Source organism: Ambystoma mexicanum, chromosome 5p, assembly GCF_040938575.1.
Source record: "Ambystoma mexicanum isolate Mex_15411 chromosome 5p, UKY_AmexF1_1, whole genome shotgun sequence".
Lineage (NCBI taxonomy): Eukaryota > Metazoa > Chordata > Amphibia > Caudata > Ambystomatidae > Ambystoma > Ambystoma mexicanum.
Window position 1 is genome coordinate 749,735,121 of NC_090930.1, and position 20,767 is coordinate 749,755,887.

General features: G+C 49.4%; 1 protein-coding gene across 9 annotated transcripts in view; it reads right to left on the bottom strand.

Annotated features, from left to right (window-relative positions):
* Positions 1–20,767, bottom strand: part of BLVRA (biliverdin reductase A) — a 621,921-nt gene that overhangs the window by 116,260 nt on the left and 484,894 nt on the right. The window lies entirely within an intron of this gene.

The window sequence follows — 20,767 nt, forward strand, 5'->3', positions numbered from 1 at the left end:
TCAGACACATCTGTACCACAGTTGCATTTTGCTGAAGCCTTTGACCAGGTGGTTCTTTTCGCCAGTGGAAGCAGGTTTAACCTGGATTTAAGTAGGAGTCTTCGTCCCTCTGGGGAATCTAAATCTGATATTTACCCCGGGGCACACAGGCTCGCCTTATACTGTACATAGGCTACAAGAGAGGATAGAGCAGGAATTTACCTCCCATCCACCTACAGACAATTTTCTCTGGACCAGGTTTTGATTTCGGTTTTGGCTTGGTCATAAATGACTCTTCCTCTTCCTGCCAGGAACCTTTCCCAAAGTCTGCTTCCAGTTTCATACCAGACCGCTTATGTACTTCGAGGCGGCTTTCCATAACTGAAAATCCAAACTGGAGATTCTGATTAGCGGTTAAATTCAGTATTGTTATAGCAAAATTGGCTAGTTGTCTGGCTTGTGCCAGGGAGGTAATACTCTGGATCCTCAGCTTAATCCTCAGTGCGCTGTTTGGACAGCCGGGCGGGAGCCCCAGAGTTTGATGACAAAATTGCAACTGTACAACCTCAAGGGGTTCACAAGAACAATATCTCCAGATCTCACTGCCATAAAGCATTAGAGTTAAAACTTTGCATTCAAAAACCTCAATGCATTTGTCCAAATTTTGGGCACCATATTTAAAATAAAACCTGTGTAGGCCCTACAGACCGATTCTGGCCCTCTCCACCTGATTGATATGTTGTGACCACTTGCAGTCTCTCGAAAATGTCATGCCTAAATACATGTACAAATCTGCTACCTCCACTGGAGCCCTTTTCAGTTCCCACTTCAGTTTCCTGTTATTTTCCCCAAATGCCACAATCTTAGTTTTATCCTAATTTAATTTTAGCTTGTTAGCCTCTAAAAACTCTGTAGCATATATATTGTAGCATAGATAAGCCCATGATTCAGACCTGGAGGTTAGTACCAGAATGACGCTGTCATCAGCGTAAATTAGGTCGCTGAATTCCTTGTCACCAGGGCCTAGGTGGGCAGACCCTGCTGTTATCCTTTTCAGGGTCAAAATCCACCATGAAAGGAATAAAGAGCAACAGCGCCAGGGGGATGCCTTGTTTTACTCCCCTATTTGAATACAAAAATGCAGTGTTGCCACCTATTCCCCCCGTGTTTGATTGAAATCCTACTTTGGTCATAACATAGCTGCATGAGTCTCCGCAAATTTGTGGGTATCCCCAGACTTATTAGTTTCTTCCACAATGTGCCCCTGTCGATCCGATCAAAAGCCTTTTCCAGATCTGAAAAGGTAGCATACACAACCCCTCCATGTATTTGGTAATAATTAACAACAGGATAAAACAGTGGTCCAGTGTAGAAAAACCACTCTGAAGACCCGCCTGAAGGTGACCCAGAATGATATTCTCCGCATTCCAGTCTTCTAGTGTCCCCAAAATGCATTTGGCATAAATGTTTGCTGAGATGCCCAATAGGGATATGGGGCGGTAGCAATTCGGGTCATCAGTAATACCGTATTTAAAAATCGGGACTATAATTCCCACCCTGCCACCTGGTTGGAATCCTCCCTGCCACCTCACTTGCTTCAAAAAGACTTGAGAGGAAAGGGGCCCACTATTCACTGTGACCAACAAATACCTCTGAGGGTAACCAGTCTGCGTCCGCTGATTTTCTGTGTTTAAGATGTTAAATAGCTCCCATAATTTCCACCTTAGTTTTGTTATTAGTGCATAGAAGATGTTTTTAAAATGTGTCAACACAATGACAGTCAGCGATCGCAATGCAATTTAGAACAATACATTATTTAGCTCCACTATTCAATCTAGAACAAACACAAAGGGGATTTCGAGCGCACCCCAGTATAGTATAGTTTAATATCGGAACAAATCACCAAAATGTTACCACTGTCCCTGGGTAAAATGCGTCGGCCATCTGTCTTCTCCTATGAATCTGTCCTGTTAATTACCCATTTTGTCCAGCCTTTAGTTACGAGTTTCCAAAACAGCCTATGATTATTACTATTTATTGCCTGTGCAAGTGTATCCCACAGCTTTTTCCTTTTGCATTAAAAACTTCTTATATTCTCTTTTCAGCCTGTATTTATTTTATTTACTTTGGCATTTGTAGAGCGCACTGAACCCGGGGGCATCTAGGCGCTGGTTTACATAAGGTTGTTGGTTACACTTAGTTACACCATGGTTACAGGCATAGATAATGCATTAGTTACAGATACAGGTTGCAATGGTTATAAGCATAAACTGATACATAGAGGCTTGTCTTGGGCTTAGTTTCAAAGCAGGGTGGGGGTCAAGTTGGTTGTGTTCAGTTTAAATTTGGGGGTCTTGAGAGAAGAGCCAGGTTTTTAGGTCTTTGCAGAAGGACCAAAAGGAGTCCTCAGATCTTAGTGCTTGAGGGAGGGTGTTCCAGAGTTTGGCCGCAATCACCGGGAAGCTGCTTCCCCCCCGCTTTCTGGCGCCTATATCTAGGAATGTCAAGTAGATTCGAGTAAGCAGTTCGGGTAGGTCTAGTGGATTGGGCCTTGGAGAATATTCTGGACAGGTAGATGGGGGCAGTGTTGGAGATGCATTTGTGGGTCAGAGTTAGCATTTTGAACATGATGCGCTCTTGGACTGGGATCCAGTGGAAATGTGGTCTTTTTTAGGGATGTTTAGGGCTGCTCTTACAGAGTTCTGAATGGCCTGAAGGTTTTTTATATTGCGGGTATCGGTGCCTGCAAAGAGGGAGTTGCAGTAGTCCATCCTGGATAGTTTGAGGGCTAAAGCGAGCGTGGGGCAGCTGTCAGTGGGTAGGAGTGGTCTGCAGGCATTGATCAATTTCGCAGTGTATGCTGCTGCAGATGCAATAGAGTTTACTTGTGTAGTTAGTGACAGCGTGGAGTCCAGGTAAACTCCCAAGATCTTTACCTCTTTGGCAACAGTGATGGTGTTCCCGTCGATGGAGACGGATTTGTATGAATCATTGAAAGTGTTTAGCCGAGATTGTGTGCCTATAAGGAGTAGTTGGGTTTTTTTGTCATTTAGGCACAGTCCTTGTTATGCCATCTTTCTCCTGCAGAATTAGAACCATCCCCTTGAGTGCCCAGTATAGTTGGCTCTTATGAGCGCTGCACTCTTGGTCAAACCATGGCGCACAAGGTCTTGTACGTGACCCAGTATGACCTGTCTTTTGACCGTGTCATATATTTAATTAGGCAGCGCATCAGTAAGTAACTCAAAATCTGGGAGAGTTTCGTCTGCAGTGTGCCCTTTATTCAGTATTATGTCACAGCACTCAAGTACCGCTCCAGAACTGAAGCAGCCACTAATTTCTGTTTTGTTCAGCTGTTACATCGAACATGTATTCTGACCATGCCTTTGGTGTAAATAGTGATGTCCTGTCAATATTAGACAGAGGGTGAGGGGAAAGTGGTCACTCTCCTCCCTTTTGTCCTCCATCCTAAATTCCACCACCGATTGAAAAGGTGGCCTTCAATGAACATATAGTCAATAATGGAAGGTGTCTTCTCGCAAATGTCCTCCCAGGAGGGTCATCGCCTACAATCCTACCGTTTAATTATAGTAGAAAATATTCGGTGAGAAATTGTGATAACTATGACGCTGCTATCTGGATTATTAAATGCTGCGTACCTCGAGGGTATATGTTAGGGAGAATTTTCATTTCTGTGCTAATTCCCTTCAACCTTAGAGACCCCCAGCTCTTTTTCTGGACTTAGGACTTCTTAATTTTAACTCCTGAGTGAGTGGGACCTTTTTCTCACTCTCTCATGTGTTTTTCCCTGATTTGGATTTTGTGTTTTGACTATTTTTGGAGTCTGACAAACACCATAGGCATCTGCTTTTTGTATGGTGAAACACAGCTCCATCAGTGCAGTGTCACTGAAAAACCCTTTAAATTTAGGTTAAGGTTTAAATACCCTTTCTTGGGTTAACTACTCTTTGTAGGTCCAGCACACCCCATTTTATGTGGAGTGCTGAGGGGTTACTTAGTAGCCCCTTATCCTACTTTTTCATGTAACATTTTTTGTTGCCCTCACTACTTTAAATGGCTGGTGGCAGTGGTTAAATTTTTCCTACCATTGTGCTTTCATACTGCAGGCTGAAACCTCAGCTGCAGTACAGCACCCATGGGTGTACATTATGTCAAAATGGCCCTGGTCCTCTTTTTTCACCATTTTCTGTTTGTGAGGTCTTTCTTGGCTTTTACTCTGTGCGTTGAGACAGATTTGAGCTCTTTGTGTGTTTTGCGTTTGGCTGGCTTCAGCCCTGAATCCCGCACCAGGCTCCAGAGTCTGGAAGGGCAGGAAGTGAGGGAAGTTCCAGAAACTGCCCTATCCTTTGTCTCTAGGCATGCCTGAAGAAACCAGTCCTGATTGGCAGGCTGGCTGTCCTGAAAGGACAGCCTCCCTGCTGTGTGATTGACAGCCTAGGCTGTGAATGAATGGGAAACAGTGAGGGTTTTGGGACTAGAGGCAGAGTCGACCACTGGAAGAAACATCAAATAAAGAAATCGTGAAGAGAAGCCTGCTGCATCCTCCTGGACCTTGAATTGCCCGGTGAAGCCAGGCTGCTGTGCTGACATCCTTTTTCACCTCGATGCAGTAGCTCCAACGGAATGACCTCTCTGCTTGGGTTAGTGGGACCAACTAACCCTGAGATGAAATCCACTCACTTTGGCGCAATCCCTAACATGCTGTGCCTCTCCATTACTGCACAAACCCAATGCCAGGGGTCTAGCGTCCATAGTCGAGTGCGACATCTGCCGTGGAACGAATCTGGCCAAAAGCTCCAGGAGCCTCCGAAGGACACTCCAGAAGCAGGAAATCCTGATCCAGAGTCCCCGATCCAGAGTGCCGGACTGAGGGAGTAAGGAAAGTTCAACCGGTGTCCATCGTTCTGCATCCGCGCTGTTTGCAAAGTGCTGAAACTGGCAAGTGCCGCTGAAACGAAGAAAACCCATAGCTGCCGACGACCTTCCCGAGTACTGCCACAGGACGTCCTCCCCCTTGTCCCCACGTCTGAGGCCCAGGAACCAGGGTCTGCTGGGCTGTAGCAAGACGCAATCCAGCTGGACCCCTTTCTTCTAACCAAAGGTACTTTTTCAGACTTGGGGGTACTTCCCTTCTTGCCTTAAGACGTGTTGTCTCACTTGAGATTGGCACCTGCTTACTTTGAGTTGATTTCAACTTCCTTTGCACAGGCTTAACAGCTTGTGTCCCTACAAGTGATTTTTCTGAATTCCTTTGTGCAAGACCTTCATCCAAGAAGCGCATCAGAACTATAGACTGTGTCCAATTGACTTTGGCTATCCTGGCTCCCTAAAGGCACTCATTGACTTTGGTATTGCTTATCCCCCCATATGTTTGGCTTATTAAACACTGGTACTGCTGGGAAAGGCTTATCTAGACTTCATTGGAGGATTCAGTTGTCCTCACATTTTCTGATTAACAGTTCTAACCTTTTTACTTCCCTTAACCTTTCCTTCCTGCACCTCAGAACCAAAAAGGTATGTCAGTGTGATCTATTAATGCAAATACTATCTTTGTGATTGAAGTCCTCTCCGGGTGTAGGAGAAATGTATTAAGCATATCCAAAGATTAGTCACTAGCTTTATTGATTCTGAAAAGTAATTTCAAAGTGTATTCATATTGTTGCAATCTTTTGCCTTTTTAAAGAATGCTTATTTAAAACTGACGTTAAATAAATATAACTAAAACCTTGAGTATAAGTACTATTTGGTTAGTTGTATTGTCCGATTTCATCTGTACAGCTCACATTTACCCCTCTTGAGATAGGCATGGCTGCCCAGTCACACTACCAACTTGTGTACGGACCTATACTAAAAGGAGGGGTACCTAATACCAAGCAGATAAGTGTTGTGTAGTCTTACACAGTGTTACTACATCAATTCTTACCTAACATCTATGTCTCTCATGAAGGATTCAAATAGGTTCATCTAGAAGACACTACATCTTCCCTTCACTTACATATTACACAAGACATGGGGCTTTACCACTCGTTAATGGGCCATGGACCAAGTTCCCAGATGAGGGGTTCATAGACATCAGCACCACGCCACATTGAATGGGGTACTAGTTTGCTCATTTTTAAAGTTAAGAAATAACGCTACAGCCATTTACTACATATAAAAAAGAATACTGAAAAAGATGGCTGACACTGAAGTGGAGACAAAGTACTCATAGTGCCTCATTACGAGTTTGGTGGTATTTGGGAGGTAAATCCTCAGAGATAACACCAAACGGATTTGCAGTTACCACCACTTACTCCCGTGGAATTACCACGGGATTACATGTGGTGGTAGGGGGTGTAAATCCCCATTTTCTGGATCCATAGGACTCCATTGGGGATTTTTGGCGGAATTAACACTGATGGAATTACCTAGTGGTAATTCTGCCAATTTGTGGAGGATTCACCTCCAGCATCATGCTGGAGGTACATCCTCCAATTTTCTGCCAAATATCGGCGGAATTACAACTCAGTAATTCCACTGGTGGTAATTCCACCAAAACGAACTGAATTACCTCCACTTTTTGCCACACCACCAAACTCGTAATGAAGTCCATAGTCCCTCCCCCCTTGCCAGAGCAGCCATCTATGCAGGAAGGTGAGCAGCAGAACTAAGTGGCTGAGGTAAATTCCAGGTTGAGGGGGTTTAGAGTATGCATTATGGGGGGTTTAGGACCAGGGACATTGTGCAATGTCTGGAGTAGAGGTGGCGCAGTGAGAGGCAACATGGCTGCAAAGAACATCGGAAATAAAGAATACTGTGGTACTGGAAAAATGAGAATGGGGGCTTTGGGTCAGGTAGGTGAAGTCGTATAGAAGGGAAGCTTTACTAGGAGGGACGTCAGTCCCAGCAAAGAGTCTGATTCTGGGCTAACACCATGAGGTAAAGCCTACTATCTGAGCACACAGCTATTCACTGTGCTCCAAAAAGTGAACGTCCCTATTTCTTTTTTTTTTTTATAATATATTTTATTGGATTTATAACATACATCCATTGGGCCTTCCAGGGCCAGCATTTAAACAACAACATTACTGATAATAATAGAAATAAAAAATAACATTGGATGGGAAAAGCACTCATATGGAACACGTTAAATGCTATTATGTAACATTCGGTACGTAGCGTAATAATGTTTGGTACAAAAGTAGGTATTCGGCAGCATTGTCCATAACCCTTAGTCTATGATGTTATGATATTAGAAGTTCAGTAGTTCATATCTTGTCTTCCCAGCGTTTCCATACTTTATCTGCTTTTCCAGGGCAGCCTCTGGCTCTGTACACCCTTCTTTCTATTGCGATGCAGATTTCTACATCCGTGATCCACTGATTCACCTGCGTTGGTTCCGCTTTACCCCCATAGGTGTGCTACGTTTCTTTTAATGATTGCTGTTGTGGTCATGAGGCAGAGCTTTTCGTATTTTGAGAGATCTATTTCACTGTCCACTCCCAGTAGCAACAGTTTGGGATCTCTGGGGATCGTCTGGCTCAGGACTCTTGATAACACGTCGCAGCATTGCTGCCAGTAATTACTGATTACCGGGCATTCCCACAGTACATGGAAGAAGGTTCCTTCCTCTTCCCGGCAGCGCAGGCAGTTGGGTTCAGCTATTTTGCCCCATTGGTACAGGGCTACCCTCGGGTAATAGATCCTGTGCAATGTCTTCAGCTGTACTAGGCGTAGTCTGGCCGATATGGTGACCTCACGGGGGTACATCAGGATTTGGACCCAGTCTTCCGACATAATTTCTCCCACCTCAGCCTCCCATTTCGACTTCAATCGTTCCAGTTCTGGTGTGGCAAAGGAGGTGATAACACTGTACATAACAGTGGTGACTTTGGCTGGAATATGGTCTTCCACTATGTTCTGTTCCAGTGGAGTAGAGTCTGCCATGTCGGAGAGAGCAGGGAGGTGCTGTTGCAGGGCATGTCGGAGCTGTGTGTAGTGATATCTCTCTGCTTCCGGGAGGTCAAAGGTCGAAATTAGTTCATCAAAAGGTCTAATAGATCCTTCTGCTATTTTTTTTTTTTTAAAAACGTATTTTATTGGTTTTGATAGAAAAAAGAAAAAGAAAACGTGCAATACAACAAGAAATCAACATTGGTTTGAACTGGGGAGGAGACGGTGAGGGGGAAACAAGGGGGGGGGGAACAAACAAATCAACAACAGTCTTCATGTTGTAGCAAACTTACAGTGGACGGGTGGGTTAGGGGCAATGACCCAAAGTTTCAGGAAGCAAGAGGGGTCAAACACAGGGGTGGTTCCACCAATGCCGGCATCCGAGCAGTGTCAATGCAGTGGTGTGGGACTTCAGGGGGGTTTGTAGTCAGCGCTGAAGCGTATGTCTCTGAGGAGGGCCTTCCATGATTCCAAAGTGCCACCTTCGGTTTCGCCACTGTTCGTGATTCCTTCCTGCCAGGCCCTGGTTTCAGCTGTTGTCCATCTCTCGAGTTCTTTGAGCCATCTCTCTTGCCTGGGGCCCGACGGCGTCTTCCAGGCCATCGCTATTGTTCTTTTAGCCAGGATACATGAGATGTCCATTAATTTAACAGCGTGCTTGGATTTGCTAGGTCTGGGGTAGGTCCCCAGGAGGCACTCGCCAGGAGTCCATTCGTATCTTGTCATTCCGGCGTCCATGCAGGTCTGTTTGGCCTTGGACCACAGTGCCATCGCCTTGGTGCAGGTCCAGAACATGTGAATCACATCTGCTTTATCATTCCCGCACCAGGGGCATGCAGGGGAGGATGTCTTATTGAAGGAGGCAACCCTATGTGGGGTCATGTATGTCCTGTAAAGAACGTTCAATTGGATCTGGCCAAACCTGGTGTTCCTGGATACTTTTTTGGGAAATATCAGCGCTCTTTCCCATTCTTTATCTGAAATCGGGGTCTCAAGGTCCGCCTCCCATTTTGACCTCAGATCTTCGCATTTAGGGTTGGTTTTATCACATAGTCTGCTGTAAAGCCTGGAGACAGGTCTCCAGCCGTCCGAGAGGTCATGCATCTCTTGTAGCAGAGGGTCAGGGGAGGGCTCCTCCGGCCATCCGGTCCATTGTTTCTTAGCAGTTTGTTTGAGGCGATGGTACCAGAGGAACTGGCCCGGGGGAATTCCATCGGCAGCCTTAAGAGATTCGAAATCCCTGAATTCTCCCTCCTCATACATGTCGCTCCATGTGTAAATGCCGGCCTCTTCCCACCTCCTTGCCGTAGAGATGTCTGCAGCCGTTCGACAGGTGTCTGCTAGGATGGGATTGTCCGGAGAGTATGGGTGTCGTATTCGCCTGATGCAGCAGGACCTGGCCCATATCTTTCTTCCCAGGTCAATCACCATGGAGGGGACCGGGGGTTGCCATGTAGGGTGCCATAGGATCTCCTTGGGGATCACATTGTCCAAGGGTTGCCTCAGCAGTTCGGTCTCTGCTGAAGGCTCATCCGAGAGCCATCTCGTTATGTGACTCAGCTGGGCAGCCAGGTAGTACAACTGGAGATCCGGTAACTTTATTCCGCCTTCTTTGTGTGGGAGAGAGAGGACGGACAGCGACAGTTTATGCCTGTGTGGGCCCCAAAGGAAGTCCCTGATGATGGCCTCCAGCTTCTTGAAGAAGGACGGTCTAATGTAATGGCAAATGTTTACGAAGAAATACAGGAATCGGGGGAGTACGATCATCTTGACAATCGCTGCCCTGCCCACCATGGCCAATGGGAGCTTGGACCAAAACTTTATAGAACTTCGGAGACTCGTGATGGCGGCCTCGGTGTTGTGTTCATGCATGAGTAGCGGGGTGTGGCTTATGTTGATCCCCAAATAACGGAACTGGACCAGTTGCCAGCTTATTCCTATCTCTGGGAGATTGTTTTCCGGAATGTTGCGTAAGCCCGCCAAGGGGAAGGCAGAGGACTTATTCCTACTAAAGCGGATCCCTGAGTACTTCGCATAGTTGTCCAGTATCTCCAACGCGGTTGGCGCGTTAACTTCGGGGGAGCTTAGGTAAAGAAGGACGTCGTCTGCATACAAGGATATTATGTGGTGTGCATTGCCCACCTTAATGCCAGCATCGTAAAGCTGCTGCCTGAAGTATAATGCAATCGGTTCCAGGCCCAGTATGTACAGCATGGGTGATAACGGGCAGCCCTGCCTTGTTCCCCTTTGTATATCCCAAGCCGCTGAAACCACTCTTCCCGTTCTTACTCTCGCCGTCGGGGAATTGTAGAGGACCTCAACCCACCTGATGAAGCCCCCTCCAAAGCCAAATCTTCTCAGGACCTCCCTGATCCACTCCCAGTATATGGAGTCGAAGGCCTTAATGGCGTCGAGCGACAACACCGCCAGGTCCTCGTCCCTGTCATATGTTTCGGCCATTACATGCTGCAACCTCCGGAGGTTAGCAGTGGTGTTGCGCCCAGGAACGAATCCGTTCTGATCTTCGTGAACGATGGAACCCACCACCCTGGCTAGCTTGCGGGCCAATATGGATGTGAGGATCTTGGCATCGTAGTTTAGCATAGCCAGAGGGCGATAGGACTCACAGTCGGTGGGCGATTTGTGTGGCTTGAGCATGGGGACTATTATGGTTTCCTTCATGGTGTTGGGGAGAATCCCATCCGTGTGTGCCTCCTGGTAGACCTCGTGGAGAACTGGGGCAAGGATGGACTCATACGCTTTATAGAACTCAGGTGGGAGGCCGTCACTGCCAGGGGCTTTGTTGTTGGAGAGGGACCTGATTGCCCCTTGAACGTCCTCAAGAGTGATCTCGGTTTCCAGCTCCTCTCTCTGCTCGAGCGAAATGTGGGGAAGTTCTATCTCCTCGAGTGTGTCTATGATGTCTGCAGCAGGAATCTGGGTCTTGTGGGTATACAGTTCTGTGTAGAATTTAGCAAAGGCTTCATTGATCCCTAGCTGAGTCGAGTGGGATGACCCATTAGCGTCCCGTATCTCCACTGGGAGATGTTTGGGGTGTTCCCGTTTGCAGAGCCATGCTAGTAGTCTTCCCGGTTTGTCCGATTCTTTATGAGATCTGGCGGTGTGCGTGGCGAAATCAAATTTTTCCAGTCTTTCCCATGCCTGCTGACATTCTGTGCGGGCTTCCTTCAGCTTGGTCTCTGTCTCCATAGAGTTGTCGCATGTGGACTCCAGTCGGGAGATCTCAGCTTCCTGTGCTTCCAGGGTTCTCCGCAACTGCCTGCGAGTTCCGCCGGCTCTCGATATGATTTCGCCTCTGGTCACCACCTTCATTGCTTCCCATAATGTGCCCCAGGAGGGGACCGAACCGATGTTGTTCTCCAAGTATTCTTCCAATTTTTCGGCAAGGGTTTCCCTGAACTCGAGGTCCGCAAGTGCCGCGGTCGGCATCCTCCACATGGGGATCGGGGGTCTGGGGCCTCTCATTTGCCATAACATGGTCAGTGGGGAGTGGTCGGAGATCGTCCGCCCCAGGTATTCTGTGGTTGCTATGTGTGGGGTAAGTTCCTTATTGATGAACAGATAGTCAATTCTTGTGTGAACTCCGTGTGGAGCTGAGTAGTGGGAGTAGGACCTGTCGGTCGGATGGTGTTCCCTCCAGATGTCCACTAAGTTGAGTTGCTCCAGAGTTTCCCTCAAGGCACCGGATGTGAGGCTGCTCGGGCGTGGGGGGGGCAGCGATCTGTCTGCACTCGTGTCAGCAACACAGTTGAAGTCTCCTCCCCATATGAAGGTGCGGTCCCGGTACCGAGTCAGCTTCGTTATCAATGTGGCGAGGTACGCCGATATCCCGTGATGAGGGAAGTAAGAGTTGATGAAGCAGACTGGGGTTTGTTCCAATGTGCCCCAAATCGCTGTGAATCTCCCTTCTTTATCTTGTTGACTTCCCTCCATCTGGAAGGGGACGTCCGGGCTTATCCATATTAGCACCCCTCTGGCGTATTTAGAGTAGGGGGACCCTCTAACAGTCCCAGCCCATCGGTCTGCAATTTTAGACATGGCCTCCGTCGTGAGGTGAGTCTCTTGAAGGAGTGCAATGGAGATTTTCTTCCTCCTGAGGTAGGACTGTATACGATTGCGCCTGAGGTATGAGCCCATGCCCCGCACATTCCAGGTCATTACAGTAAGCTGTGCCGCCATCCGGTTCGAGTTTCAGATTTGGTGTGGGACTCTGGGGTCCGACTCCACTTTAGTCTTGTTCGGGTGGGCTGCAGGGGGGATACCACTGCATTTCGTTCATCGGTGTCATGTCCCAGACCCATCTCGGTCTGCGTTGGCAAAAGAGGCATGAAGACTGTACAACTAATAAAACTAACAACAAAACTTAAACTGGTGCGCCCAGCAACTACAACATTGTCGCGGTGCTCAGGCGCTCTCGAGCCGTCGGAGCCCATCCGGGAGTCGGGCGCGAGCTGGGTCAGGCGGGTGCCCAGACCGGGTAAATACTACGCTGGGGGTGGGGCAAGGGCCTGGCGGCAGAGCCGAACGAGGCCGTTTCCAAGTGAAAAAACTGTAGTTGGATTATCTTCTGTATTCCGGTCTCACGTGCGATGTTTCTTACATGGGGGTCGCTGGGGGGTTAGGTCTCAGTCTGTGAGTTGTCCTTGCCATCCGCCAGGTTATTATCCTCAAGCCACATGTTGGCCGCATCTGGGTTCTCGAGAAATACCACTCTCTCCTTGTAGACAACCCTTAGGCGCGATGGATAAAGTAGTCTATATTTTAGGTTCAGTTGTCGGAGCCGGGCTTTTATCGGGACAAATGAGTTCCGCTCTCTTTGTACCTTCTGCGTGTAGTCCGGATAAATGGAGATTTTGGAGTCTCCTCGCTCGATGGGGCCCCCCTCCCTGGATCGCCGTAAGATAGTTTCTCTGTCCTGAAAGTTCAGTATCTTAGCGATTATGGGTCTGGGGTGCGATCCGGGGGGAGGGCGCCTCTGAAGGGATCTGTGGGCCCTTTCGACAGAGAATCCCTGGGTCAATTTGCCGGCCCCTATTTCTTGTAGCAGAAGGGTTTCGACGAAGGATGTGGTATTTACTCCCTCGTTCCCCTCCGGGACCCCCAGGATCCTGATGTTGCTCCGTCTGGCCCGACCTTCGGCCTCCTCCGCCTTTTCTTCCAAAAAGGTGACTTTCCTCTTCAGGAGGACAACTTCGGACTTTATGGCTGTGATGGCCGTGGAGGCTTCCTCTGCCGACTGTTCAACGGTCGCGACCCTCTCCGTTAAGTTGCGAGCGTCTTGGCGGATCAGTTGAATATCGACTTTGAATTCGTCGATCTTGGAGTCTATATGCGTCTTTAGCGAGGCTATAGCATCAAGTATCTGAGAGTGGTTATCGGCCACCACCTCTTCGCTCGACTGGGCAACTTCAGAGGAGCTGGCCTTGGATTGAGTGGGGGTCTTCGCCCTGGTGGAAACAAAGGAGTCCATGGTGGCGGCTCTGATCTTGTTCTTGGCGGCCATCTTGGGGCGATGGTTGCGGGTGTTTTAGGCCTCAAAAGTTAGTTCACTTGTGAGATCACTGGTGGGGCCCTTCACCTGGCCAAATATCGGGCCGTGAGCTGTGGTCTGCCCCCGTGTGTGATGGTGTGGTCCGTAGAGGTGGTCTCTAGAAGAGCGGAGCCTCTCTTTTGCTGCTGCCTCTCCCCGCCGGGCCCTGGAATCCGTTGGGGGAGGGGGTACCCCTCGCAGGCACCGCTATGCTGTGCGGGGCGCCATCTTGGATCCAGTAAGAACGGGAGGGGGGGAGAACCGATTCAGGGCCACCGGAGTCTCAGGGGGGTCCAATTTGGTGGGCCCAACAACTATTCAGGTGCAGGGCTGCTTCGCCCAACCGCTCGTTCCTTTTCAGAAGTCGGGGTCGCACGCGAGCCGGAGAAAAAGGATCAGGAAACGGCGTCTCGGCCGGAGCTCGGCGGATCAGCTACCGCTCGCCATCGGCGCCAAGCCACGCCCCCTAGATCCTTCTGCTATAATGTCTTTCACCTTTTCTATACCGTGTTTCATCCAGATCGGCCATTTCGGCAGTTTGATTACCTCGGGGAGGTTCCTGTTGTTCCACAGCGGTTGTAGTGGAGTGATTTTGTCTCCCCAGCCTATGAAGGTGTGTGACTCTGCCCAGATACGTGGCATGTGCGAGTTGATGTCACGTGGAGATGTCCTAGGTGTCGCAGGGTATAATTCCATGGGGGGTGATGCTCTCACATGTGGTAGTGTTGGATCGGCGTGTAGAGTGTCGTTTATCACCGCCATCTGACTGGCCCAGTAGTATGTCTGTAGCCTCGGTAGACCGATACCTCCTTCCCATATTGACCTCTGTAGAGTTCGAAGTGCTATTCTCGGGTGTCCGCCACCCCACAGGAGTTGCCTAAGTACACGCTCTATCACCTGGAACATCTTGGTTGGTATGTGCAGCAGAGCATTCTGTAGCACATACAAGTAGCGGGGAAGTGTTAACATTTTTAACAATGCAGCTAGCCCTAGGAGGGTCAGGGATAGAGATTTCCAATGTTGCACATCACTTGTAAATCTTTCCGTAATGGGTTGCAGGTTGCCAGGTATATAGTCGTTGAGATTTCTTGTAATCTGGACGCCCAGATATCGAAACTGTTCATGCGCGACTTTATATGGGCAGGCCTCAGGGGGCTCGTTTCCCAGTTGGTTCAGTGCAAATAGTGTGGTTTTGGATTGGTTCACTCTCAGACCACTAAAGGTGCCATATTCTTGTAATAGCTGTGTTACCACTGGGCAAGTTGTTTTAGGTTCTTGAAGGTATATCAGTAGGTCATCCGCCTATAGTGAGACTCTGTCCTCCCACTCTGGTCCTCCGGGGATGCCTTTCCATGTGCGCGTGTCTCTCAGCCATTGGGCCGGTGGTTCCATGGCCAGCGCGAAGAGAAGGGTTGATAGTGGACAGCCTTGTCGTGTCCCCTTCCCCAGGGCAAAGGATTGTGACGTCCAGCCGTTCACCCTCACTTCGGCGCCTCGTACAACAGTTGGATCCAGGTTAGGAATCGCTCGCCAATCCCCATTTTACGCATTATCGCCCAGAGTGCTTCCCAGTGGACCGAGTCGAAGGCCTTCTCAAAGTCTACCGCGAGTACTGCTGTGGGGATGTCCAGCGTCTGGGCGCGCTCAATGGCCAGGTGTAGTCTACGTATGTTCATTCTCGTAGATCTACCAGGCATAAAACCACATTGATCTGGGTGTATTAGGGATGTTATGACTTGTTGTAGGCGCATCGCCAACAATTTCACCAGTATCTTCGTCTCGCTGTTAATTAGGGATATTGGTCGATAAGAGCCACATTCGTCTGGGGGTTTGTCTGCTTTAGGTATCACCACTATTGTCGCCTTCCTTAAATCCGCTGGTAGGCTGCCTTTGTCTCGGGTCTGCTGATACAATTTGAGTAAGTGTGGGGCCAGTTCAGTTCCGCCTATCTTCTTCCAGGTTTCAATGGGGAAACCGTTCGGACCAGGTGTCTTTCCAGACTGGAATTGCATCATAGCTGCTACTATCTCGTCTTCTGTGATTTCCATTTCAAGCCGAGCCGCTTGTTCAGCAGTAAGAGAGGGAAGGGCGATCTTGTCTAACACAGAGGTTTCAAGGGGAGTTTCAGGTGCCCTGTATAGTTTTTCATAATATTTTGCAAATTCCGCTTCAATATCTGCATCTGTTGATCTCGTTTCATCGTTTTGTGTTGTTATCGCTCTTACTTGGTTGTGTCCCTCATCTCTCCGCTCCAGCCATGCTAGCATCTTTCCAGCTTTGTCGCCTGTTTCATACACTCTGGCTCTCATCGCCCCATGTGCCTGTTTAGCATTGTCCAATGCAATGTTTTGTAGCTTTTTTTGAGCTATGATCAGGGCTCTGTTCGTGTCAGGAGTATCATGGATTAGGTGTGTTTCCTTAGCTAGTTTGACATTTGCCTCTGCTTCTCTTATTGATTCCAGGTGTGCTTTTCTTTGTGCCGCGGTCCAGGAGATGATCTCTCCACGAATCACAGGTTTGTAGACTTCCCACAGAGTAATGGGGGAGTCCACCGTTCCTTCATTTAGCTTGAAGTATGTTGTGCTAGCGTGTTGTAGACGTTCTAGCAGTTCCGGGGACCCTAGATGGTAATTATTCAGCCTCCATACTGGTGGCGGAGTTGGTTTATACGTCGTAATTGACATTAATAGGGGGGAGTGATCCAAGATGCCTCTTGGGAGGTACTCTGCCTGTGTTGCCGTGTGTATTATTGATGCTGGTATAAAGAAGTAGTCCAGGCGCGACAGTGATGCGTGCACCCCAGAGTGATAGGAGTATTCTTTGCTTTCCGGGTGAAGGTCCTGCCACACATCCCTAATTCCAAATGCTTCGACAAAGGTGGCCAGATTAGTTCGGCGATTGGGGTCTCTACTGCGGAGGTGTGTGCGTTCTCGGGTATTGTCCATTACATTGTTGAAGTCTTCCCCCCAGGATTAGGATGTCTGAGGTGTCCATAGTGATCAGTGGCGTAATGTCTTCTATCAGAGTGGCTTGCAGTGTGGGTGGGGCATAGATCGCCAGTAGGGAGATCGTTTTGTTCCAGAGCGTGCCTGTGACATGCGTGTATCTGCCTACAGTGTCCTGTGTTGTGGCCGTAAGGGTAAAGGGAAGTCTTTTATGTATCAGTATGGTTACTCCTCTGGCTCCCATTGTGAATCCTGCTTGTATTGCTGTGCGGTAGTTGGACCGCTTAAACAGTGCATTGGTTGTTCCAGCTATGTGGGTTTCAGTTAGGAAAGCAATATCTGGGCTGTGCCTATTCAGGAATTGTCGCACTAATCGTCTCTTCAGACTGCTTCCAAGACCATTCACGTTCCAGGTGAGGAGCTTTAAAGTTCGGATCTTAGTGTCTTGCGGAGTCATTTAGGCGTATGTGGGTGTAAATGACAGTAACGTCCTTTGGGGTGTTGTCATGATCACTGCTTCCAAGGAGTCAGGAACAGCCCAACATCCTTGGAAGCAGGCCCCTAACCGTTATCTTAGGCACCAGCCGGTCCCCACTGGGACCTTTTGGGCCTTGTCCTGGCGCCGGTGGCACCAGGCTCATCAAAGTCATCGGTCCCGGCACTGGAAGCGCCGGGCTCATATTATGTATGAAGATGCTTGGGTGGACTTACCTGCAGCAGACCATGCTGCTTACTTACCAGCCACTTAGAAGTCCTCTGTGAACAGGAACTACTTTCTTACCTGGGTGGGGCAAGCTCCACTCCCTGGATACAGCACTGGAACACTTCTGGAACTGGAACTCGTTTCTTACCTAGGCGGGGCCGTGGAGGAAGACGCCTCATCACTCCAAGGCTATTTAAACCACACCCGATAGATGAAACGTGCTTCGCGTTATTCTGCATCTGCAGCAGAACGCTCACCGAGTCTGTTCCGGCCTTTCTTCTTTCGATCCTGAACCTGCAAAATTATACTTACCATTCCTGTATCCAGTCGACAACAGCACCTGCAAGGACAAGAAACAACAGGTTAGCAAGGCAACCTTTACAAGCAGTGCTTACTCACCTGATCCATCGGCTGCGGCCATTTCTTCACGCTGCACCTCCGCCTGTGAAGACAAAAGCATTGTTATTACTCACCGGCACTCCGCGAATTCCGGATTTCTTCACGCTGCATCGCCGCCTGTGAAAACAAAAGAAGAGACATTAGACAGGTATTTACTTACGCCCATCGCGCTCGTCAATAGAACGCCTGCAAATACTCCAGCGTCTCTTCAGCACGGACTAAGCAGCAAGGGAAAAAGACAGTTTGAGCGCTTGCATTTACTTACTCATTTCCAGGTGCTTCACTCCATCTTCCATCTCCAGAGTCCTGCAAGACAAAAAGGGAAAAGCATTATACAGAGTCCTGTACAATATTAACGCGCCACGCACCTAAAGACTATAAAGACTAAAAAGGTGCCCGGAAACTCACCGCTCGTGCAGTTAACGACGGTAACGATCCTCTGAGTTCAAGAGGCCTATGTTTCAACAGTGAAGGAACTGGCAACGGCACCCTGCACCAGACGCAGATGGAGAGTCCAGCATTCACCTATCTAAGGTGAGCACGTGACCTGGGGGGGGGGGGGCTCTACGGAGAAGCTAGGAAGAGAGGGAGAGGAACATTCAACAGCCCCGACCCTTAACCCCCATATTCTTTCACCTACAGAAACCTCACCCTTCGGGTTCGACACACAGTGAGAAGAGGTTCGACCCCAGAAGCCAATCGAGTCCTGCACATCACTTTTCGAGTCACAGACACCTTCCTGCCAAGACCAGCGCCTCCGTGGGAATCAGGTGTGGCCATTGCGTTCATTTGTACCATGACAGGGAGCAACGGTCTAGGCCGTACCAAAACCTGTGTCTCGAGAACTTCAATGTTCCATTGAGTTTGTCCATCCTTTAAACATAAAAACATGTATCCAACTCCCCCCTCCCCATACTTCACCTCCAACTGAAGCATCTGTCGCCCCATTACAACTCTAATACAAATTAAACAAAATCTGTAAACTCGCAGCCCATCGCTCGTAAGTTCCCACCGTGCTCCAACGCAGGGAGGCAGGGGGGGGAGCTTTCCAGGGAGAAGGGGGGGGGGGCTTCCACCTGTTCTGGCCACTTTTCTATGAGCCTCTTCATGGCTATTATAATCGTGTAAACAGAATGTCAACAATACACAGTACCTTACACCTTGCTTATTGGGGCCTTCAGAGTGCCTGATTATTCATGCCTCGGGTGTCAGCCTTCTCTTTCTTGTGGTTGCGGAACGTTGCCTGGCGGTTGTCGGTCCGGCGGTTCATGTCTTGGTCGGGCTCCGGGGGTTCCGTTTCCATTGCCTCTTGTCTTGGTCCAGTCGCCTTCAATGTGTTGCTCTGCCCACTTCCACGCATCTTTGGGGTCAGTGAAGTGAACTGTCGTGCCTTTATAGTATATTTTAAGTTGGGCGGGAAATAGGAGGCCATATTTCACATTCAAGGTTTGCAACTGTCTTTTGAGTTGTTCAAATGATTGTCGGGCTTTTTGCACGTCTCTGGTGTAATCTGGAAAAAAATGCTATCTTCGAACCATTGTATGTGAGGGTGCCTTTTGCCCGTGCCGTTTGAAGCAATGCGTTACGATCCCGATAGTTTAATAGCTTTGCTATCACTGTGCGTGGGGGGGCACCCGGTACTGGGCGACCCGTCGGCACACGGTGGGCCCGTTCAATTGATAAAAAGTTGGAAAATGTATCCGTTTCGAACATGTCAGTGAGTAGCTGCTCCAGAAATAATTCCATGTGCGGGCCTTCAACTTTCTCCGGCAGTCCCAGGATTCTAACATTATTACGCCTGGATCTTCCCTCGCTTTCATCGACCCTCTCCTCCACGGTTTTTAGACGGGACGTAACTCTGGCCAGCTGTTGTTCTACTTGCCGTAGGCCGTCCTCCGTCCCAGATATGCATTGCTCTGCTTCTCCGGTATGGGACGTCAGCTTCTGGAGATCATGCCGGAGGAGGGAGACGTCCATGATGACGCAATCTATTTTTTGCTCCATTGAGGCCCGTGAGTCTGCTATGGCAGCCATGATTTTAGCGAGATTGTGCCTTCTGCTTGTGGTATAGTGTCTGGTAGGTCTTTTCCGACAGGGTGGTTGCTGTTGGCGCCGTGAATTGATCCAACCTGCTCTGGGAGATTAGTTTCCTGGGTTTATCCTTGCCCATGTCGTACGGCGATGGTGGAGTGCCTCCGACTGAACAGGCACACAGTTTTGGGGTTTCAGGCCGGCTTGCTGAAGTATTCCTTCTGCGCTTTCCTGGGTCGGGGGCGACTGCTATTCCGTGGAGGTGCGGGCGTCTGTTGGTTAGGCCTGTGGGCAGCCGCTTCCAGGCATAGGTTGCTGGTCGCGGATCTATCACAGTATGGTACTCGTTCACCCTGCTATGTAGTGACGGGTGCGGCCATTTTGTACGTGTTTTCTGGCTGCCCTGTAAAATCACTGACCGCACTGATCGCACTACGGGCCTAAGTAGGCACGGGTCTTCGCTACGCGTACCCACAGATCGGAGTCCCTGGAGGGTCTGTGGCGTCTCCCGAGACGGGTTATGAAGCCAGCGGGTCACGTGCCGTGGACCTACCGGGCCGCCTGGTTCTGCACGCCGTCTGGGCTCCTTCTCTTGCAGGCTCTGTACGAGCATGAGGGCCAGGGTAGGGCGAACGTATGGATGTCACCCTAGGGTGCCGTCTCCCTCTCGGGTCACCCTGGCGGCCCGACGGTGCACTGGGGGTCGCCACACCATTCACACGGGCACAGCGTAGATTCGCCGCCTTCGGGAGACGATGGGCCCGTTCTCCGTATTGTTCAACAGGTTCCCGCCTGGTTCGGTTTGCTGGCCGGGAGTGTTCCACAGACGACGTGAGTGCTGCTGTTCTGGTGGAGCTTCCACTCCCAGCCTCCATTCCCAGCCACTGGTCACTGATCGCAGATCCGAGTCGGAGTGACAATCCTTCATTCGGCTACGGTCCGACTGGCGCAGCCATTTTGTCTGCAATTTCCCGCTGCCGCGCGGCTTGTTTTCTTCGGCTCCGAACTCACCCAGGAGTGTGCGATTTTGGCCGGGATTTCACCTGGTTGTGCCCGGTGTTTTTGTCTTCTGGAAAATGTATAACTTCTACAGGAAAGCCATTCGTAGCACGCTGTTTCTACAGGATATCTGCCGCGGCCGCAGGAGCTACAGGGGCTCACGTCCTCATAGCTCTGCTGCTGGCCACGCCCCCTAACGTCCCTATT